General features: G+C 35.7%; 1 protein-coding gene across 1 annotated transcript in view; it reads right to left on the bottom strand.

The window, feature by feature from the left end:
- Window positions 1–8,847, bottom strand: part of nompA (no mechanoreceptor potential A) — a 38,235-nt gene extending 29,388 nt beyond the window's left edge. The window contains exon 1 of the mRNA XM_017615438.1: window positions 8,748–8,847. The gene's annotated coding sequence lies outside the window, so the exon portion shown is untranslated. The remainder of the gene's footprint in view (window positions 1–8,747) is intronic.
- Window positions 8,848–25,130: the final 16,283 nt, after the last annotated feature.

Below are 25,130 nucleotides of genomic sequence, written 5' to 3'. Positions count from 1 at the left end.
ACGCTATTTCCATTTGAATGAGGAAATAGCGTCAATGACTTTATTTCCAAATTTTTGTTGACTTTATTTCGCTTTTGAAAAGGTAATAATGTCAATTGACTTTATTTCGCACCAGGGTGGGAAATAAAGTCAATTGACATTATTTCCATTGACCTTATTACCTGTCACCCATAAGAACACGTGGAAAAATAATTTGACAGCTGTGGTCCGGAGCTCGTCGTTTTCGTTGTGTTCAAGCCATTATGTTTTATTTTTGATGTTGGCCGGAAACTGTAATTGTTTGAAAAAACCCAACACTCAAATGTCGTTAGAAAATATTCACTTAAATTAGGAAAACTACAAAAAGCTGAATGGTTATACGGATTTTTCAGCCGAGTAACTTTCAAATCATTGGAATTAACTACATTAATTAACTTCTTAATTCTATGAAAATTATGAATGAATTAACATCCATCCGCATACATTTGTGGAACATATTCTTTTGAGGAATTTTGAGAATTTCTCATTTCTTTTGATATTTAATACCATTATACGAGTATTTTCATGGTTCTTAGCAATTTTATTATTTTTGAAATTAGTAAAAATATTCCAAGTTCATATTAAAACCGCATATTGCTTAACAAATTTCTGAGATAAAATCCGCGAGGTCATGTAGAAATGTTTTTTTGGTTTATGAGAAATCCCAAAACTTAACTGCAAAACATCGAGCAAAGTGTAACTTTTTTAAAAGGGTATGTTTGCCAATTCTTCGCGTTGAAATGGCTGGAGGGATTTACATACATAAAATTTGGAATATGTTTTGAAAAGTTTGATTGCATTGATAACATTTTTTGAATACCATTACAATATGAGTGTCAAACGAAAGAAAGAAAGATTATTTAATTATTAAGTGATTTGAATTATTACAATTGGAGTATCTTACATTTTGCACAAACTTATTTCGAAAGTATTAAAAAAAAACATTAAATTTTGTAAAATTTATATAATTTTTTTCTTTGTTTGGATAAAACTAAAACAATATGCTATTTTGAGCTTTTCTAAATTGCCATTACATCGGAGGAGGGCGTGGTTTCTGTCTGATTTCAAAAGTTTTAAACAGGGTGCTTAAGAAGGCCCAGGCCAGTTGCGACCTAAGTGGGTGGAACCACGCACTTTTAAAATATTTGATAAAAAACAATTTTGTTGCTTAAGAGGCATTGTACATATGTATATGTACATATGTACATACAAATTTTGATTAAATATTAAAATTGGTTTTTCATACAATTCTTGAAAAAGACGTGCGTGATACCGCGTCCTTACGTCAAATACCTGAATCTCGAAAGCCTATACACTAATCCAGTGGTCGGCAGGCCATAGCTCACTGAGCGCTCTCTGAGCACATGTGTGTTTCACACGTATACCAAGAGTGGCAGCTGAGCAGTGCATTTAACGCACACAGTCTCACTTATTGAATCGTTTGATTGGATTAATTCCTTATATATTCAACATCATATTTCGACTTAAATTCCCTAACTTCGACAATTTTTGACTGTTTTTGTTTGAGGTTTCAATTTGTTCTAAAATTAATGTACGGTCGGACAAATAGCATTTTACACGATGAAAACTCCCAACGATCTAAGTCTACCAATATATTGCGAAACATGTTTGATTTATAAAATCAGATGAAAAACAGTGAAGCTGTTGATAGATAATTGCAGCAAGTACGAAAATAATGGCTGTCTTTTAATAGAAAATGTGGAGGGTTCAGAAACCTATTTTCATGTTGTACTTTCGAGATTTTTGGCGCACTGTGTAATCGGTGCCATAATTTTTTTTTGTTTTTTTTTTTTTTTTTGCGTGCAGAAAACAACACTCAGACTATATGCCGTCCATTGTATTGTTTTCATGTCCCTTTTCGTATATACTAAAGAAGAAATTTAAAAAAATGTGTTAAAAGATTTAAAGTTTTTAATTAATTTATGCCTTTCTTATATTTTCAAGGCATCCACACACCTGTGCGATTCTTCGCAACGAATCCGCACCGTTTTTGATGCTACAAACGTTACTGCTTCGAAAACGCAAGTACGCACACATCTGTGCGATTTTTCGCAGCAAAAACTGTCAATTTATAGACAAACAAAAAGCATTTTTCAACAAAAATAAAATTATTAACTTTTCTACATAAAATATGTTTTGTTTTCCTACGTTCAATTTTGTTTTAATGTTGTAAAATCCTTCTATCGACCTATTTCGTTCTCAAAACGCGGCAGTCTGCGATTTCGGCTCGACCAGAAGAAGAACTGTGAATGTTCGAATAAATCGCTGCAGCAAAATCGTACAAGTGTGTGGTTCCTCATTTAAAACTATGGTCGGCATAGTTGTAATTTTTCTCGGAACAGATTCGCACCGACAGAATCGCGTAGGTTGGTGGATACCTTTATAATTACATACATACTTTTCTACATTCAAAAAAATTTTAAAATTGATTGGCATTATTAAAAAGCGTTGGAAACTTCTTCTAAAATATGCTCTTACAGCAAGTAAATGCCTAACAGGTCACTTACTCGAAATGAGCTTTGGTTAGGTAATATTTGGCTGAAGAGATTGGCGCTAAATTTTTCTCTAATTCTCGTTTTAAAATTATTATAAAGCTCAGGGGAATTTGAAATGCAATTTGTATGCGTACTGGGACAATATGATTTATTGTTGTTTTCCATAAAAATCGTCGTAAAAATAGCATCAAGCTGAACAACAATTATTAAATAAAAAATGAATTACAAAAATTTTTTTTACGTTAATGGCGAGTTCGAACAGCTGATGCTTATTTGCGTTCAATTTTATCTAATACTGAGTTGCGATTTCAATCACAGATTTTAATAGCATTCATAATTTCATCATTGCTCGTAAAGCTCATTTGAAATAAATGTCCAAATTACTCGTGTATTTGTTGACATAATAATTTTGACCCAAATAAATGCAAATTATGACAATAGATCGACAGTGGCATTTGAAGGTATATATGTATGTAGGTATGTATGTACATATGTAAAATATGAAAAATTTTCCAATTTCATTCAGCAGCAATTTAAAATATTCGTTGTTTCTTGCTCGCGGATCGATTTGGAGCTACCTTTTGATCATAAATACATAAACAACTGTGGACACACTTAAATATATATATATATAAATATATTTATCTCCATAATGCGTGACGCAAAAAAAAAAACCCATACAGATTAGTATAAACCAATATCCAACAGAAACAATTGGCAGATATGCACGTACATGGACGTTCTATTGAAAATTCGCTTCTGAGGTTGAATTCTGATTTTAATGGCATTGCTGACAGTGTGGCCGGATGTTGGTTCCGGTTTTTTATTACCAACTGCAGACAAACGCTCTGCCCACTGCGAGTTGTGCATTCCACATGCTCATACATACATATACATACATATCTATGTGTTTGAGTGTATGTACATGAGGAAAGTGAAAAATGTCAACTGTCACTTTGACATTTACTGTTCAACCGGCCATTCGTTCTATTTGCATTGTATACGGCATTGGCATTCGATTTGAATGAATCGACGACCGCTTTTCCTACCACTTTCCCACTATTCAAAATGCATTAATGAATGTTTGCTTTTTTATCCATACATACGTATATTCCCATCACATATGAAATACTTTTATACAAAACTTTTGGAAAGTACGAGTAACTGTGTATCTGCTTCTGTTTTTATGGGAAACAAAATTGTGGGTAGTAAAATTTTTGAATAACAAATCTCAATTAAAACCGGATTAACTGTGTAAAACTTGTAAATTGTGAATATGTAGCTTTGGTCACACTTTTTCCATTTGAATTGAGTTTAAATAGAACTTGATGAGGATTATTGCGTTGTTGGTGTTAAATAAAATGTTCAATCAATTCATTAACATTTTTAAAGCCCCTTTTTTCTTTCGGGAGAAACTCAATACAACTCTCAAAAGATTGTGGTTACAATAACTACATCACAGAATATCATTTTCACATCTATTATTAAACTTATGTATGTACAATAAATTCCACGTAAATTTACAAAAAAAATGTAACGGGGCTCTCTCAATTGAAAATGCGGGCATTTGTTCGGAGAAGCGTATTAAGTCAGAGTCAATTATATGGAAGATGCCTTGGTATAGAAAGGCCCTATTACACCCAGCGACAAAAACAAAAAACAATTCGAAACACACGAATCCATCAATATACTCACGAAACTGTGGGCTAAATATAGTAAAGCTACATTTTTAGGTTTTCTCTCTGACGTCAGGATTTTTTTTAAGTACTTTGTAGTTTCAAAGATATGATTACTTCCAAAAAAGAATTAAAAAATGCAGTGCAATGCAGAATAACAAAATGGGTACCAAACGTAAGAAAAAATTCTGTAGAATTTAAAAACATTAAAGTTCTTTGATTTAAAAAGACGAATAGGTATTGAAAATGCAAGTCCGTTCAGTAAACTTTGTTTTTTAAAGCAATAAAGTTATAAGGTCGAAATTCAAGCATGAGGTTGAGTGTATATTAGTCTTTAACATATAATTTTTCAAAAATTATTATTAGAAAACTTGAAGGATGTTCAAGGACAAAATTTTAAAAGGACATTTGCTATACCAAATCGTGTTTGTGCACCAAAAGATTTAATCGGCATTAATTCTACGGAACTTGCTCTTTAATTTGATATCCATACGATTTTTCTACATTGCTCTCATTTTTTTTTAACAAATCTTAAAATAATCATATCTTTAAATTTCAAGTTCCTTTAAAAAATCTTGGCGTCAGAGAGGAAAACTAACTTTTGTGTGTAAAATATACTGTCACACGGTGTTATTATTATTATTATTAGTTAGTGGTTTTGTCGGCAAAAAAATGATCAGCCTTATCAAGAATTCTCATTGCGTGCGAAATCTTTCACATTCACATGTTGAATATACGCCAAGCGAAGTAGGTCAGCTCGAATAATTTTAACCCTATAGTATACTGTATTCACCGGTGTCACTCACATAAATAAAAACCTGAAACAATTGCAAAATTTTAACAAATATAGGAAAAAATCACGTACGTTCAAAACAGTTCGTTTACTGGAACTTTATTTAGTGTCTTTGACAGCTGTTACCCCAACTTCGAAATTTCTATGTGAAATGCCTTTCGCCCGAAATCGTTCCACATTCATGATAAAGTAAACCATTTAGGTGAACGAAATTTTTCGCTGGAATATTCATGATAAGGCTGGATAATTTAAAACGTTTGTATGGCATAAGTTAAGGTGGAAGCGATTTTGATATGACCATTTTTGCAAATTATCATGTAAGGAGAACACAATATACAATAATTTTGTTTGTAAGTCAAATAAGTGGCATTGTCCAACCATGATACAAAAAAGAAGGTAGTTTCAATAAACAACTTTTGACGGATAATAAAAATTTTTTAAGTTTCATAAATTGTGAGTATTAGTTGCGTTCCAGATGCTTCACGATTTGCAGGTTTTTACAGGAAGTCGTTCCAGGTGACCACCTCCCATTAAGTTTATTAATGGAGAAAACAGCTGTTCCTGCAAATCGTGAATTTCGTGAATATCGTGAAGCACCAGGAATGCAACTATTATAAACCGCCTTGTCACTTTAATAATATGAAAATAATAGAATTTCAGTCAAAGTTTTGGAGATTATACCTTGCATACATAGTAGTCTTATCATAAGCTAAAAAGTTGGTTTCACTGGAGTCAAGTTATTCATAAAAGTCGTATTTATTAACCGATATCGTTCAAATTTAAAATGTGTGCTAACTGAATGATGAAACATAGGTTTGCGAAGAATGGTGGCGCTGGAGTCGAGTTAGCAAATTTAGAAAATCCTTATTTATTTTACAATCTAATTGAAATTCATTACCTACAAGGTAAGCAATGCTTCTGCAAAAACATCTGCCCAATAGATGGCGAAATATTTAGAAATACCGTGTGTCTGGGTCTGCTTTCTCGAGATTCAGTGTTACAATGGAGGGACAATGGTTCAGTTATCTTTCAGGAGAAGCATTGCGACAACTTAGCTTGCCCAAATTAAAAAAGGCAAGGTTTACAAAAAGGCCATATTACGCGAAGCTTCAACGAAGAATTGCGCTATGTTAGAAAAACATGTTTTCAAATACAATTTTTTTAAATCATTACAGACACGTATTTTAAAAATAAATTTAATTACATAGCATAATAGCAAAGCACTTTGGAAAATGTAAAGGGCATACTGGGTTAATTTTGTGGTACGTTTTTTTTTTAATTCGATTAGCTTTCGAGTCTACGTTGGCGCAAAATATAAACAGAGATGAGCATTTTGGCAAGTTTTGACTATTTTTCTATGATTAAAAAATATTCGATATTTTTTTGAAAATATAGCTTACCAATAAACATTGTGGCGAATGTTCGAAAATGACCTTCGATATGCAATATCGAACTGCGAAGAACGTACTCATAATCATAGTTTTCCAACGTTCGTAGTATATTGGAATAACACTCGAGATGGAACGAAAAAATCGAAACCATAGCAACAAGAGAGAAATTGGATAACGAAGGTTCCGTTTCCTTTCCGTTTTGCTAGAGAATGGCTTAGTACTCGAATCGAATACTAACCTATGCCACATTCGTTATCGAAGTTGATACTCAAAAAAAAGATTCGTTTTCTAATCATTTTCGAATTGTTAACCAAGCCCAATCGTTATTGGGTTACTATCTACAACAAAACTTGTAAATAAAAATGCAGTTTTGTAGCCTATTAAAATTTCTTATAATAAGGTGCAAGTTTGAAGTAGCTAGGATATACCGTTGATTTTTGAAAATTTTTTGTGCACGCATTTTCTTCCATACAAAGTATGTTGGACAATTTTATTTTATGAAGAAAATGAGCAATACGTTTCACAAAAAAAAATGCCAAACATCAAAGGTAGGTCCTAGCTACTTCAAACTTGCACTTGATCCTACTCAAATTAAATGGGCCAAAGAACTGCATACTCGGAGAAATCGAATTAAAAATTTGGATGAAACTTTGTCGAAATTCCATAATTTTTGTACACAATAAACACTAAGAGCGTGTGTGAATCGGTAACAAAGTTCGGGGGGAGTAAATTTTTGACAACTATGAGGTGAATAAAATTCCAGTAGCTCATGAGGCTATTTTCACTTTTTGACAAATGCATAGAAAATTTGATAATCGAAAAGATTGTTGATGTGTGTAAATTTTCGTTAAATAAAAGCATAAATTGATGAATTGCAATCAAAAATGCTAGATTTCTTTCTTAAAATATTAATTTCACCTCAATTTGTAATATTTTATTCCGCATAAAGCTGGGGTTATCAAAAATTTACTGCTGTCAAAAAATAAACAAAAGAGAAATAGCAAAATAATGCTAAAATGATTTCAATCTACCACCAAACGTTAATGCTAATACCACTAAGTTTTGCTCATTGGAGCTCAGTTGTATCCAAAAATTGGGGGAGATTTTTATATGCTTAGCAGCGGTCTAACCTCGGCCAAACATTTAGCAAAAATGCTGCCCCCAACTATTTTTTTACCAAAGTTATTTATGTGGATTGATTTTGCAGTTTATTTTAATAAGGTTAGGGCTTTTATGCTTCAATCTGATGTCAGCCGATGAAGTAAATTGGGGACCGCTCCAACAGGGCATAGTTCGATCGAAATATTATTTATTGGATTATCTTGTACTGCTATGGCAAAGCATCTCCTTAACTAGCTGTAACTCTGTTGAATTAACCACCGCCTGTCACAATAGTCTCTGGATCGATTAGGCACCGTTCAGAGCAGGGTTGTTGCGAATATTCGCATTTCAGTCCTTTTCATATGATACCAAATTTGTTTAATTTGGATAAGCGGTTTGTATTTTATCCGGAAAGGACTTTTATTTCGGAATAAAAAATATTAGGCCAAGTTTAATTCGTAAAAAAATAACTGTTATTTTCGGTCCCTGGAATATTGTGCAAGTGCACTGATAAAATGTGTATCTGGGCTGTCACAGAAGAAAGTATTAAAAATGAATTACAAAAACTAAAATCGAAAAACACAGATGACGTTACAGGTTCTCCAAATTCTGAAACAACCAAAACGAGGAGAATGAAGAATTCTTTGGAAAAGATGAAAGTCAGGAGGATACATCCGACATTTGCAGCCCCGATGCAATTCTCAAAAAGGAATTATTGCACCGCAGTAAAAAAATAAATAAACTGAAAGTCCTTTTTATTTAAAATTTAAATTTAAAATTTTTTCAAGTTTCAAGATTTTCCAAGTTTTTCGCCTCGAGCTTGTAGTTATTTGGTGGTGCAGGTTTGATTTACGACCCTTTAAAAAGTTTTTATTAAATACAGTGTTCCAATTATTAAATTCAAGTACAGAAAAAAACATTATTCGTCCGCATTCGCATCCGCGGATGTCTAAAATTCCACATTCGCAACATCGCTAGTTCAGAAGAAAAAACTTTAGCAAAGAACCAACATGGATTTTATTGTTATTCTTAAAATCGATAATCCAATTGTCTTACGCTTTTCCAAATGAAAAGGTTTCATATAAGGAGCTTAATCAGAAATGAACTCGGAAGATTCCCACTTCTTTTGAAAAGCACATGATAAGAAGAAAAAACTTCTGCCCTCTGCAGGACATAAAAAGTTCACTTAAATCCTTGAACATGATTTTATCGAGCTGTTTTCAATTTTCCAGTACATTCTTATTCAACTTACATTTATTTTTCTTCTATAACTTAAGGAATCGAAGTTATCGTTGTTGGATTTTCGCACTAAATCACTTGCTTTAAATAGACCAGAACTTTTAACTGAGTATTCGCAATGTTGTATTATTTTTTTTTATGTCTATATTTTTTCAAAACATTTAAAATGAACGACGTTTTACTTCTCCTATGTTTATGTAGGTATGTATATCACTATTTTCACTTTCACATTTGGGAACGAAATTTTATTGCAATTTTTAAACTATTTAATTAATTTAAAATTTTCACAGGATATCCAGTCACAAGGTACAGTTGGCGCCAACTGTATATTTTGCGATTTCTAAGCGAATTATCCGGAAAACTCGACCGATCGTTAGAAAATTTCGCGCTGAACTGAAAATGTTATACTGCGCGTACGGACTCAAATCCCTGATGCGGATGGTTGGTGATTTTAGGTTGGTGCCAGCACACAAGATTGCCATCAGCAATAATAACAGTTCCAACAACAAATTCACGCAACAAATAGTAAAATTTAACATTAAAAATATAAAAAAAAAACAAAAAAGAACTTTAAAGCCACGCATGCAATTGAGGCAGAGAAAACAAAAACTTAATTAGATGCGCGCACATAATAGTAACAGAATAAAACAAAAAACCAACAAAAATTCTAAACCTTCTATCAAAAACGATCAAAATGAAAATTCAATTGTAATGTAAATCCGTGCTGCTACCCCGAAACCACCAACAATACGAGCGAAACCACCACAACCATCAGGCCACACGCATATTTGCCTGTTCGAGCACGCAAACGCACGAAAGTCGCCGAATGCCCGCGCGATCGGCCGAGCTAACCAAAATTATTGCCGCGTTGCTAGGCGTCATTTGTGGGAGTTGACGGCGCGCGCAAGAGCTCCCTTTAACACTAACACACAGCGGCAATTAGCACACGCGCACCTACACGCCACACAAGTGAAAAGTCTGAGCTGCCACCGCGCCCACTCTTCACACTGCGCCCACACACTCACCAAACACTTCGCTGGCCACGACGCGACGCGGCGCGGCTACAATCACAATTGCTGAGCTGATGTCACCAGAACTTGGTCTGCGCTTGGAGTTCTGGCGCCCGATTTACCAGAGAGAGTTCACTGAAACACTGTGTACGTATCAGCCCAAAGAGGCCTCCCGATCATGCAGCCTTTTTCTGCGAAAATCATTTGCGTTCTGAGTGTTAACTCGGCTATTAGCCATAAATGGAGTTAGTCACAAAGATCGGCCCTCAGCAACGTTGTTGTGGCTGCAGCGCTGTTGGTCATGTTTGAATGAACAGCGCGCATATGAGTTCGTTTTTTTCGATTATACTTGGCTTTGTTTTTGTTACGAGTATTATGGGCGGTGAAGTTGCTTCAACTCCGCAACTAAGTCAGATTGGTAGATAGACTCAGAACTTTATTGTCCATTGGTATGATCAACGAACGCTTTGCGAGCGCTTTTGTCGCCAATTGACCACTTATGTTTGTATGTATGTATATACTTACGTACATAAATATATATCTATATACATACTCATATATTTGTGGATATGTATTTAAGCATGCATGAAAATCGCAACTACAGACATGTGTGCAGATTAAAAAATCTATCTGCGACCGTCTAAAAGGTCAACGAATTCCCAATCTATCAGCGCTGAAGTGGGCTCATGTGGAAAATTATCGGTTATTTAGATAAATTTTTTATGCCATGAAGGAATATTTTGAAAATTGAGAGACCACAAAAACTTTACTTATGACCTGAAAATGTTCTGATTTAACTAGCGGTCGTACTAACTTTTTTGGCCTGCGACCCAATAGACTTTACTGCTAGACGCGTGCACACTTTTAGTGCCATCGTAGCTTTTGATATAGTCGCGTCTACGTAATACTTCCACAGAAGTTAAGCGCGCAGGATTAGATACTTAACCTAGGTGGAACATTTTATTTCGACTTCATTCAAAGTGTTTTCCTCACACTTGGAAGTTTCTTTTCTGGGCGAAAGGGGCAATTTGTATTAAGTCAGAGATGGTACTCCCGAAAGTATTACTACGTCATCCGCATACCCGATTTCAGTTTCAGCGTTTCTTGTTTTAAGCATACAGCTATACGTAGCGATAGACAACCATGATATATGCGTCCGAAGTCTCCGAGAATAGCGCAGAGAACAGTTTATACTCAAAGGTGCCTTCTATTTCCGGAATAAACGCAAGGTATCGTAAATAAAAAAGCATTTTTGCACATTCGATAGTTTGACATGGTAGCGACGATATATAAACCAGACTATTCTCGAGATCATGAAGCCGTCTTACTCTTTTTGTTTGGCTTTCTTTAGAGACAGCATATGTTTTAATACCGTTAAGCCTATTAACCTAGTGTTTTATTTCCAAACAGCCGGTGATTTTTGCTTTTTTCTCTAGCCTAGGCAGATTGATGCTAAGCAGATTTCTAAAGTGTTCGCAGCTGGTCTTCCTGGGGTTTCTCTGCGGAAGATCCTCCCAGACTTTAGCCCCTAGCGCAAACGGCATAATTCTACCGAAGCTTTACGAAAATCTGCGTATACTAATGGCGTGTTATATTCTTAGAGGGCAATGCGAAGGGAACATTTTTTGTAGAAAAGAAAAGGTCATAAGTGTGCATCCATCCGCGATTTGGATGACGGCAGCCACCACGATATAACCTGTCCCGGAACGTTCTTCAGTCAATGTATGTATAATGATATCACATATTGGTTTAGACGATATGATTCAGATATATCTGTCCATTTATTTTCATTACTAAATTCAGTTTTAAATTGCATTACGGGACCTAGGATGCACGGTGTTCTTCAGGGCAATGCTGTGTTAAAACATTGATCTGCACATGACTCAGAAATCCTTCCATTCTTATTATGTACTACCATCTATGCTTAGGATACGCCTATCCGAATCATTTTTATATTCTCAAGTTTGTATTTATTGGGAATGGTACAGTATTGGTTTCCTCTGGGTTTACATTCAGCCCAAAGAACCCTCCACCAGGATAAAACTTTTTGATTTTCGAAAGCTTCATAATAAACAAAATAAGGGTACTGAATTTCAAGCGAATCAGCATGAATCGACTTCGCATATACGAACACGCGACGCTACCCCGAAGGTCTTGCGCATTCGGCGTCGCCCAGGTCTGATCATTATCAAATTGCATATCTGAGATCACTAGAACTCTGCTGTTACGGCGAAAAAAAAAATTGTTACTTTCGTATTTAAAAAAATGTTTTCGTTTACAACACAAAAGAAGGACAAAAAACACATTAGTGTTCCTTAAGCAGCGGTTCTAGTTCCCTTATAATGGACTGCATTGAATAATCCTGGTGAATGTCCTGAAGCTTGATTTGCCATGCTATGTCAGCCATGTAGATAATATCAAAATCGGATCGGTAACGAAACAAGTCGACTTTTCCCAAGCAGTCGAAACTATGTGTATGGAACAGTAAGAATTCGACTGAGCAAAGAAAATTGGAATTGATAGTCAGAAGACACAAGTTTTTTTAATTGGCTTTAAATGTTATTCGGATGAAGAAGTATTGAGTACTTGTAACTTTAAAAGATCCTTCAATAAATCGGATGAGATGGAAGACGAGAAGCATCAAACATTAACCGGTTAGTTAGGTTCAACGAGGTCTTGAGGAAACAGTTCCTTAAAGATATGTTAAACTGCTTTGCCGAAAAAAAACAATTCTAGGGTGGTTGAAAAAGTATCGATTCTCATTAAACTTCATTCTTATCGCACTAGAATTTCTATTTCTCATTTTCTATTTCTTATTTGCTTAACAGTTGTAGTTATCTATTGGCCTAGGCATATTTTTTTAAAATAAAATTTCACATAATTAGACCCACAGTAAGTACCCTTACCATTTGTCATGAAAGTATGGTTGATAGTTTTTGTTTTAATAATTACATGCACCCCGCACCCAGATTGTTAGATTTTCATACAGCAGGGTCCATGAGCACTGCAGAGCAATCGAGGTATGTTTGTAGTTACAAAGCATAACCAACGCTCATAGTCATCATAGTCAAAATCTTCTAGCTTCGGTTTAATGCAAACTAATATAGGTATACTACCGCAACAACAAAAAACAGGCGTTGAGCGCTGGCTTTACCATTTACGTTACGCTGGGGATCCAAAATCTAAATACTAACTGGCTTATACGAGTATCCACTATTAAAATGCCAATTGTCATTTGCTGGTATGGCACGAAGAATGCTTGTGGCAAACTGACCGGAACTGGAACCATTGTTCCCATTTTAATGCAAACTGAATTAAAAACTTTTATACAAATAGTAAAATTGGAAATTGGTTATGCGAACCTTCATCTAAATACAGCCGTAAGTAAAGTGATTAAAATGTGTATGTACATTAGACCGCACCACCTTACAAGCAAACAAAAAAAGTTCGCCGTACACCACTCGGTCTAAAGTATTTTCGCAAGCCAAATAAACTTTTTTTTTGTATTTTTGGCCGAGCTTTGGGGTGCTTTTTACAATTTCCAGAGTCATCTACATTCGGCAATAAATATTTTTTTCAAAATAGTTCTGTGGAATAATAAAAATACTTCCTTAGCAAAAATTTAATGATTTTTGGCGAGCTTGAATTTATTATTAGGGTGCCATGTTAAGAACTGAGAGCTTTTGAGTATTTGAGAACCTCGAGATAAGAACATTGATATATCATACCTTAAGATCCGACTGTAAATGACGAATATATAACGGAAATTAAAAAGGCAGCCCCTAGGTTCGAAAAAAATATTTGAGACTCGGGGGTGAACAACAAATATTTTTTTTTTCCGGTACGGTCTAATGTTCCTCCATATGTATACTTAAGTATATTTAGATATCAATGCTAAAGTTAAAGCTGACGACTGGCAAAGTGACAATTTGACAGGCGACAACAAACAGCGTTCAGCAGACGTCGTTCACAACCGGAAATCAAAAGTTCGCTGATCGGATGTCTGAAGTTCAGCGCACTATTCGCATACTCAACACATATAGCAGCTGCCAATCCACATTTACAACATTAGCATATATGTGCATATACTCATACATTTGCGCTATTTTTCAACGACAGCCGGAGGTCAACTGCCAGTCAATAAAAATATGGAATTTTTTTTTTTTTGCATAATCCAATTTTTAAAAAGGCGTTTAAAATTTTTTGGCGGTCTTTGAAATATGAATAATCAACAATTCGTACATACATATGTATAAATTTTGTGCCAATCAGTGAACTAGAAAGTTTATTATGTGCCACTGATTCGAACAGAACGTTTGTTTGTATGCAGCAAAGCATTAATTTAATAGCCGAAAATTAAAGTACTATAGAAAATATAAACTTTTTTTCAATTCGTACTTGAACCAAAATTAATAATTATCAAAGGCTACCATATTTAAGTATTTTATATGCTGGCCCTGTAATAATGGCCAAATTGAGAGCATGACAAATTATATTCCTAATTTTGTTAAAAGTATTTTCAATGCAGCCTACTTTGTTCGCTGCAATTTTCGTCTAAAGTAAATAATGAAAGTTTATATTTTCCATATTTTTACTTTTTAATAACACTGTGCGACAATTTTATGACAATTCAAACCAGCCCGGTCTTTGCTGATATTTTCTGAAAGTAAACATATCCAGTAATAAAACACACGATGGATTTGCAAAAGTTAGTTGTATTTTATTTTAAAGCCTACTAAAGTTTTTTTTTGTTTTACTTTTCAAAAAAGCGGGAAAATGGTTAAAATAAATGCGTGAGCGAAATTAAAGGTTAAGACATATATAGTAAAATTTCATGGGAAATATATTTTCGTAGAATATTTTAACCCTATAGTTCCCGCTTTAAAGGATCGTTTTGACACCTGAATCAAGAAAACCCGCAAAAAGCAAATTTGAAAGATCTTTTGAGGATTGATATGTTCTAGAAAATCATTCTTCGGGAAATTTTAAAACGTAAATGCCTCTAAAAATTAAAATAAAAAATCAACAAAAAAAACTTGTTTTTTACAAAAATATTTTAATATTTAGTTTGGCTGGTATTCCTTCCTGGCATAGTTTTTTTTGCTTTAATTTTATAGAGACTTTTCCGTTGGTGGCATGAAGTGTTTGCCTGAGAAGATCCCTAGTAAAACTTTCCGAAGAACATTTATTTTAACAATTTTTTCAACGTTTTTGAAAGGTTTTGAAAGCCGAGACATAAAAACTTTAGTAGGCCATAAAATACAAATTCGAGCTAACTTTTGCAAATTCCTGGAATGTTTTACTACTGAATGGGTATAATTTCAGAAAATGTTAACAAAGTCCGGGCTGATTTCTGTTGTCCCACAGTGTAAAAGACAAATATTTACTTAACAACTTGTGTGCGTGGCAGAACAGCAAACAGATAGTGAAGCCTTGACGTCAATTATAATTACAGTCTAATAATTTGTAATAATTGCTGAATCAGGCCATTAACATAAAATTTTCGGAAATGAAAAAGAAAAAACTTTCGGCTTAACAAAAGTTGCGTTTAATTGCCTAATGCGGTTAAGGTAAAAAAATATTTTATAATTAAAAATATGTAGGTATTACTGTAGTTTGGACTGTACCAAAAAAAAGTTCGCCGTACACACCTAAGTAGGTTTAAAGGATTTTTGCAAGGCGATTTCGAAAAATGTTAATTTTTTTAACCGGACGTCGGGGTCCCAAAGTTCATCGACGTTCCGTGCGCACCCCCCTAACGCTAGTAAATTAAAGCTCGCACCGGCAGCCGCTGTGATGTAGTGGTTAGAGGTGCGCACTACCATTCCGATCCAATTTTCCACCAACCGAGAAAAATTAAAAATAAAGGTTTTCTAACAGCGGCCGCCCCGACAACAGGCGCGTGCCTTTGCCATTCCCGAGTGTTTTTCCGCCATGAAAAAGCTTCTCATAAGAGTATAATCGCCGTTTGGGGTCGGCGTAAAGCTGTAGGTCCCTCTCTTTTGTGCGACAACATCAAGGCGCACGACGCAAATAGTGTTGCCAGAAAAAAATTTCGTTTGGAGCTAAATATTTTTGCTTTTACATTTTCCGCAGTTTTATTAAAAATAACGAATTTTATAAATTTAAGTGCTCAAAAAAAAAAACGTTTTCAACCAAAATAAGGTGCATATATTTCGAATTCATTGCTACGGCACTTGCAACACTTATATGTATGCATATAATACAAACTAGACCAGATGTTCCCAAACTTATTTTCCTCGTACACCCCTTTCAAAACTTTACTGGTTTCGGTGGACCCCCTGATTCACGTTTCTAACATATTCGCCAGCATACTTTTGTTCCATTTCCGAAAAAAACACTAAAAAATTAACAGTACATTATTGATCAGCATAAACGACTTCACACCACACATAACTCACCTGTAGGCTTACGCGAATAGACATTTATTGGCAGCGCTTCCTCAACAAATTCAACAAATTTAAACTTCCTTCCGTCTAAGGTGTGCGGTAGTTGTTTTTGTTGCCGTTACTACCACGAGTACATATGGGTACTTATCAGCAAATCACTGTCAATTGCCGCTGCAGCTTCTGCAATGACTTTGCAATAAAATGCTACTTGCAGTAGTAAATTGACTGTTGCAGTAATATTGACAGCTGTAAATATTTGAAAAGAGCTGATAAGTACACTAGAGTCAAGAGTACAATGCAATGAAGTCACAAAACAGAAAACAAGACTGTACCGACTAGAGCTTGTTGGTTGTAGAGTAGCAGTAGCAAATTGTCATTTTTTAATTTTACTCACTTAATCTTTTAAATCCCGGGGATTCAGAGAAAACGCGTGAAGCGCCAAATAGACGTTCCATCTAAAATGTAATACGATCACTAGAGAGAGACAAACATAATTGGGTGAGCTGTGATCATACGTAGGCGAGACGAGAGCTTCCAAAAGTCACCGGGGTTCCGTGAAATGAATTTTGGTATTAATAAGCACGGCGGCCGGCATTGAATGTTTACCACTTTTATACAACTTTCTACACGAAACGCGTTGAATTGCCAAATGAAATGTGAAATGTCATAACTGGGCACTTGGAAAATCTAATGAAATCCTTGCCAGATTATTTTTCGGATGGTAGTAGTAATATCTATTTGGTACAAAATCCATTTACGAAGCATTCATAGATCTTCAGAGAACTTCGACATTGCTTTCAATCTGTGTCGCTGAACGAGCTTTCAGACAATTGCATGCTTTACATTAAAATTAAAAGTATGTATACTACTTCCAGTAAGAGTTTTTGTTCATGTTTAAATTGCACTGCCTTTGGTTTTTAGTAATTCGATGTAGGGTTCCCTAAAATTAAAAGTGTTTAGTAATGGTTCCATCATCTTAAAGGTTTGGGAACCGCTGGGCTAGACACATCTACTCTCCGCGGACCCTGAACATGCTGGGTCTCATTAGGGGTTTAGGGCTAGTCAATTATTTGTGATGAGTTTTGAGAGCACAACAGATCCAGGATTGCAGTGCTCATACTCCGTTATACTTATTTATAAGCAAAAACTGGGACCTGAAGGCCAAGATGATATTTCAGTAGCACTTCTGAGCTTTCCAGGCTTTTCAATAATCTTCTTCTAAAAAATAATCTGTTCTAATTCAAGAAGATCAGTATTGTCATTTTTATTGTAGCAATAAATTTTTACTTAGCCAAATACCAATTGATGGCACTCATTTTTCCTGCAAGAATATCTATCAAGATGCCACGGCTGCTTCGCAATTAGAAATCATGTCACCACTACTACTCTGTTTTTTTTTGTTGTCGCTCGCACAATCAAATGTGATCGCATTAGCTGATTGCCATTGCGGATCTATAGCAACTTTATTGCAGCAAATTGAAAGTGTGAACAAAAACCAGTCTACCAGCAACAAAAAAACAAATGCAAAAACATAAATCTACAAAAGGCTTGATTCACGAAAGCAAAAAAAAGAAAGCAAAAAAAAAACTAAATTCTAGTAAAAAAAAAACGCACAAGTAAGCATGATAATCACAACAAGTCGGCAAGTGCTAGGGTTATCGATGAGGCCACTTATTGTACGTGCGCTCGTACACCGCCATGCTAGAGCCTCCCACCCGGCGCCAGTTACAGTGCCAGCGCATTCAACGCAAAAAAATCGCTTCATTGCCTCATTTCATGCGCGAATTCGAAAGTCACGAAGCGTTACTGCCACAGCCACTCTGGTAGCGTCTCTGCGCTGCACTGCTTGTGGAGCCGCACAATCTTCCTCTGTGATGTCTGTGCAACGTCTATCGCTTTTCAAGTGCCATATCGTTGTTTGCCTGCTATAGTCGTGGCGCAACGCGGGGGTGTCTGTGTGTGACTTCTGCCTTTTTGCTGACTAATGTTTGTTTTATTGATTTATGCTTGCCGATTTGGCCATGGCAATCATGTTCCTCGTTGTTGTTGTTGCATATTGTTTTGTGGCACGAAACTTTATTGCATTTGGTGGCAATCGTTGCTGTCGCTGGCAAGTATTGTCCTCATACATTTACCTACTAGGCGACTATGTGATCGATGTTGTTGCTGTTGGGCTCTCAGCGATTATCATAGCTGCTCATCGTTCACCTTCACCTTGTGGCAAAGCAGTTTTGTATGTTGCTGCTGTTGTTTTTATTTTGTTTACAAACGCTGTTTTCCGTAGGTGAAGTGTTTCCGTTATCACCACCGTTGCCACACCACATCAATACACCGGTTCACCAATCGCCGCATCTCGATGGTGATGATCATTGATTGGTGATCCATAGGCGTTTCAAGCGGTGCTTCGAGGTTATTGGCAGCAATGTATTTTTGTTTGGCTTACACTGTGAAGAAAATTTGTAATTCGAATATACTGTCGGTAAGTAGCTCAAAAGAAGTTTATGTAAGTTTTTAATGGAATTTTTTCTAAACAAAGTCCACAATTTTTGATTTCGGTTTAATTTTTGGGCAAGACATACCATACCTTTTGCAAGCTCTGTCTAAACCTATTTGAGCAGTTCATTTTTGTAAATTGTGGGCTTTTTAATTATGTTTTCTTGGGTCAAGATCAAGTCCATTTGAGATGTTTCACTACTGTCTATAGGGCTGAGTTAGGCTTTCCCATCTGGAACTTTGAGGTAGCTTCTGTGGCTCCTGATTTAAAGCAAGCACATTTGCTATCGGCTATTGCATCGAGTTAGACTCAGAACCAACTTATAATTCGTGATTAAGACCTTGTGCTACTTCCAAGACCACTTCCCTGCTTCGTGGGCTTAAGTAAACTCTTTTTTAAACTTTTGGTTCACCAAGAATAACTATCTTTCGCCGTCCTTGAGCTTCAGCCCGACCTAGCCAGTTGGTTGAATATATGCAGCATCTAAATTTTTGGACCATCTAAATTTACCTTTAGCCCCTAATTTGTGTGTTGAGCCGATGTTATTGGGACGGGATTTCGATGCGACTTCCGTGCTCTGCGAGGCTGAGTAGGACCATTTTAAGAAGATCACCTTCGTATATTGCTTCAAGTTGGAACTTTGGACTAACATGCGTAGTAGACAAGTCCTTTTGAAAAGTAATCCCAATCGTTCTAATATCCTTAGACAAAGATGTATTTTTGTTATATGGGACATAGTCTGCATGCCGTCCGTTGTACTGTTTCGTGTTGTTTTAATTTACACGCTCTCACGTATTTCTCTCAACACTTCGTGTGCAGCCATCTCGGCTCCTTCAAGGCAGAAAATGCAGTTTAAAATAGAAAACCCCGACCGTGAGTTGGATAAAGTCCTGCCAGTCACTTATTGCAATTGCAACTGACGCAGATTTCATTCCGAGCTTTAGCTATACAAAAGAAGATCAAACTAACTTCTCGACTGGCAGAGTATTCCACAAGACCAGCCATCCATCCTTCGCGAAGGTTGAGGCAATAAAGCCATATGGGTACAAAGAAATCGTGCAACCTTCACGCATTCCTGCTACGCCGAAGACCGCAGTTTAAACGATTAACTGTGACGTAAGAGGCCAGCTAAGGCGAAGCTATCATATTCCACCACAGTAAGAGGGAAAGCCTCTAGCAATCGTGAATTCCATAAGTTGCCTCTGCTTTCGGTGGAAATAACCTCCGCAAAGAGTGGTACATTGGGAAATGCAGCAGCGGATTGATTGCCGGCAATCACAAAAAAGGAATTTCCCTACCTGTGTTTCGTCACCTGCTGCCGCGTCTTTTCCCTCATCTTCTGGAAAAATGAAGCCAGACATACATCATCACTAAGTGGCCGGTGGAATATTCGTTGATAGGTCATTCTTTCACGACTCATGCCCCTTTTAAGTGGATGGTCCGGTTTCGACTCCTAGGGCACAATCCTGAAGTGCATCCATCACATATTTTGAGAGTTTAAACCAATTGCTACGTTGCAGTTTATGCCTGCTCAGAATCCCTTACACCTTTGGGCTGCACCCCTGGATATGTAGTGAAAGCAACGGCGCCAACGAAAAAAATTGAGGGTCTAAGCGCAGATGAACCTGCGTACACTTCGTGTTAACAACTGGCAAAAGTTTTTAAAGGAGAGGAAATTGACGAAGTCTTGACCCAAACTTACAAATGGATGTATCAATGAATAAGCAAGAGAAGAAGCTGACTTCGACATTGAAAAGCTTTTTTGTCGTCCAAGTTTTAACCAACTTGAAGTAGTTTATGAATAAGTATATATCTCATTGACTCTGTTTCTCTTACAGGATTGGCATCCAATAACTGGCACTGGCGTTACTTAGTAGTAAAGTCCATAGAATAGTGATTCTGTTACCAAAAGATGCTCTATAGTCACTTATTTTATTACTTCTATTTAATGCGCTTGTGAACGCTGTGGGGGAGTGGTTACGGGTGTGTACTACCAGTCAATAAGATACCTGGTCCTTGTAGCATCTAAATTTAAAAAAGTTTATGATGTGCAAACATCTTTTCTCTCCCGCTCGCCCCTTGGCATGCAAAGGCAAACCTTCGAGTGCATTTAAGCCTTGAAAAAGCTTTTCGTAAAAATCTATTTTCGTTCGGAGGCGGCGTAAAATTTTAGGTCACTCCATTTGTATTATAAGAGAAACTACAAATCTTTGGAATTATTTCACCTTGTATCGGAGTAGATTTGGCTGATTGGAAGAAAGCCTGGAAAAAAAGAATTTATATTTTTTGTACAGTGTAGGACAGTCATAAAGATCGGGTGCTCTGTCGCCTGGTGTCAACGAGAAGGTTAATTTTCATGCATGTTCGTTTCGAGGCCAAAAGAAAGAGTCTTGTATAACCAAAGAAAGGAGAGAGTGTCAAATGGCCTGTTAAAATATGAATGCGTAGAAACTATGTGACCAGACAAACAAAAAATTGGCAATTGGCAACAACTAGCCTTGCCTAAAAGACAATAACAAACAGTTTATATCTGTGCCAGCAGGTGGCATTCATAAAATTGTCAACAGTCAAAACTTTTAGGTTTACGGCTTATGAGAAGACTGTATGGTTATATTTTGCTATCGACGTAAAAATGGTAATGAAATTCCAATGGAGATTCTGCTGAACAAAGCAAAAAGAACACTGGCTGAAAATGATTGATAAATAAAAAAAAAAAACAATTGAGTGTGTGCGCAGAAATTTTTGCATAACACCGTTGCAGGAGATGATGAGAAACACGCTCATACAGGTAGTATAGGTGCAAAGAGAAAGGGTGAGAAAAATCGACTAGCAAACTTGTGCAACAGGCCCACAAGTGAATTGAAGGTGCCGCTTTGGCAAAGTGCCTGGGAATTTGTGGTCAAGCGCTGAAAATAAGGTCCACACACACACACACAGTAGACTGTGCTCGAGCTGAGTAGATATGTATGTTTTAGTAGAAGCACTGGGCTGGAGGATGCATACAAAATACTATAATCGTACGGCGTAGGCAATCAAAAAAAAAAAAAAGAAGCTATTTGTTAAGCTTAACGTCCGCCTAACAGCGTAGTGGATAGTTGCACAGCAAGCGACACAACAACAGTAATCAAGTAGTTTCAATAACCGTTGTTGCCTTACAACAAAAGTTGTGTCATTAGCAACATTTTCCACCGCAGCGTTGCACGTGAGGGACCTTTGCGTGTGTTTTGTATGCTTTAGGTCTGTGTAAAAAAATGTTTGTTTGTGTACGTAAATCCACATGTGGATTCTTCCTTCCATGGCTGCAGCACACACACATGCATCCGCCCATAAACAAAGTTCGAAGTGGCAAAATTGCGCGTCACAGCGGTAGCCTGCCAAATATAGGCAGCAACTTTTAGGTCGGTCTGCGTACCTCTGTGTGCATAGCATAAGTGAGCCGGTGATGCTATCAGGCCTTATGCAAAATGCTGCTTGAGCCAATAACTTTTGCTTGTTTTTTATTTGTTCTTTCTACAAATTCTAACAGACGCCGATAGGCCTAAGAAGGTTTGCGACTAAAGCAACTACTGATCAATAAAGATTTCGTGGGTATGGCGTGATAGGAAACCAGTTCTGCAACATTTGGTCATGACAGCAAAATAGTTAGTCACTCATTGCAACTTGTACTATATATATATATATGTACATATGTATGTATGTATGTACATATGCAAGTACACACATACATATCTGGTTGACTTTATAATTAAAATAATTAAAAGCCAGCGAAATAGTACATAAAATTATGATTTTACAGCGGAAACAACAAATTTAATGATATTATATGATAATGATGATGATTAATAGATAATTGTATGAGAAATTTGTGTTGCTCGCAACATATTTTTGTTGCTCAGATAAGGAAGTGTAAATGTGTCGCTGATTTAACGCTTAATGATAACGTATCTTGAAATTGCGTTGCTTAAATTATCGAAGCTATCGAAAATGGCCAATAGTTAAATATTTAGGGTTTGGTACTAATTAAGGCTAAGTTGGCGACTAATGAGTATCTTCAATTTTCTACGTTGTTTCTCAACTTAGAGCGTTTTCTTTTTTCGAAAAAAAATGCTACATATATTTCCAGGACGCATAACTTCGAAATTCGGCAATGTAGGTTGGCCACCAAAACCTGCTATTTAACTATTTGGGAGACCGTGGTTATGCGTAAAATCTAAAAACTTTAGAGCAATTGAAGGAAAATATAGACACATCAAGCTAAGGTCGATATATTGCCTGAATAGAGGGGAAAAAGGCACCGAAAATTATCTCAAAAGTATTATGCATACAAATTTGATTCCTGGGTTCATCTACATCCAAACGGTTGTTACCAGTTGGCAGCCAATGATAACCTCCGATTGCACATCTGCCAAGAAACAGTTTCTAATAAATGATGCGGGTGCGGCATTAAACTAGCCATTTATCGAATTATCTTCATATACATAAGTATGGGGGGATATACCTAGATATTTTTTATTTCGCCTTTTTTATCCCGAAATCTAAGCCCGTGGTGTCGGCAAAATTTGGCTTCAGTAAGTTATCGTTTGATATCATAGCCCTGGATTTTTTCATTGAGGTTATGTAAAGTCAAAGGTCTTCGTCGTTAAGCCAGCTTCAAGATTCAAGACTAGGAAGCCAACATTACTCGCGTAATTCGCGCAATACTGGAAAGAGTAATTGAAAATTGGACCTTCTTAAAAAGCAAATGTTATTTCGGGTAATAATAAAGTTTCCGACATTCAGTTCTGGTTTAAATGTTTTATTTATATTAAACAAAAATCTATATGGATCACCATATTTATATATTTGCAATACTTCCCCTTATGTGTGCATTTATTGTATTATAAATTTCGCAAAATTATTTAATATAGATTAGTTTGGACTAAAATAAAAAAAAAATTTATGAGGATTTTTCCGTGACGTTTTTAGATTATCATAATTATTATTTCATAGTTACATATGTATATATATGTATCTATTATAATCCTGCAGGAGACCCCGAACAAGTCAACAAAATTTCTAGTTCCGTACTAGATATTTATCTCCAAAAGTGACCCAGTCCGATAGTAACTAAATCCCCACCAGTCCAAAATCAGCGAAATGTGGTAGTTTTAAAAAACTATTATATTTTACTTTTTAAAATTTAATAGCGCTAGTTAAGACTGAACAGATGCTGATAAGTCCAAATTTTTCTAAAAAATTATATTTTCATGTAAGAAGCAAAAATAATTAGAAATGCTACGTTTTTTAAAAGGTCGAACTACGTATTATACAATCATGTTCAGTGATACGGTATAAAATTGTGTCAGAAAAAAGAATAAAAAAAATTTCATTAGAAATCTACATATCGTCCCCCTTATACCAGAAACATTAATATGGGCCATTCCATTGTGACTAGCGGGACAATTTACTCCAGACTGTGATCAATTGTTAATTTTAACTATGTCGTCGGAACTTATGTAACAGCGAAATACATTTTTTAACATAGAACGATAACTAATGTATAAAATTGCTTTAACCAAAATACCCAACGATTTCTTAGTTTTATATAACTATCATTTGAATGAATGTGACTGGTGGGACACTGAGAAGAATTCTATTTTACCCTTGTGCACTCAAAGATGAATTTTAGCCAAACTACTTAGTTTTCACGAACGATGTATTTGTGTAGAAAACATGAATTATACGCTTTCGTTTTCAAAAAAATTCGGTTTATATAATCTTCATAAAAATATTTAAAAAATTTTAAAGTTGTGACTGGTGGGACATCTCCTTGTGACTGGTGTAAAGTAATTATGCATGAAATAAAAGTTGCCATAGACAAAAGTTACAATTTCTTTTAATTTTTTAAATACTTTCCCACACGTTAATGAAATGTAGTCATTTAAAAAGAGGTAACTACTGAAATAGAGATAATTAGGACATATTTAAATTTATGTCGTTTTCCTCCTTTCAATGGAATGACCCATATGTAAAAATGAAAATGTTGAGAAATCAAGTTCGAAAGTTTTTTTTTATGAAAATTGACACTTCGTAGGATATCGAATTGTTAAACCCGCCAATCGCCATCATGCAAAAGAGAGTTAACGAGCACTAGTAATGGTTCTAAATTCTCTAGTATCGAACCAGTTCGGCACTTGTGTGTTTCTTCGCGGGGGAGTTCTCGCACAATTCGGGGCTTAATTGGCGTCTATTATAAAAGCCAGCTGAAGTGGATATTGGAGTTTGAACAAAAGCTTACATATATATGTACATATGGGTGGGCATAAATATGAACATGTAATTTCATATTCACTGAACATAAGTAAACACAGAGAGCATTGAACTTTAAATGGTCTGGTATCATTTGATATGAGTTAAAATATATTCTGAGTACTTACATGTGTTTGTCATGAAATATACATTTTACTGTCTGTTCAGAAGCCTAAAAATTGAGAGAAACTAGT

This window comes from Rhagoletis zephyria, unplaced genomic scaffold (genome assembly GCF_001687245.7).
Source record: "Rhagoletis zephyria isolate East Lansing unplaced genomic scaffold, Rhagoletis_zephyria_1.1 Rzeph_scaffold_00022, whole genome shotgun sequence".
Taxonomy (NCBI): Eukaryota; Metazoa; Arthropoda; class Insecta; order Diptera; family Tephritidae; genus Rhagoletis; species Rhagoletis zephyria.
Note: the sequence above shows the minus strand (reverse complement) of the source record. Positions and strands in the feature narration are given on the sequence as shown.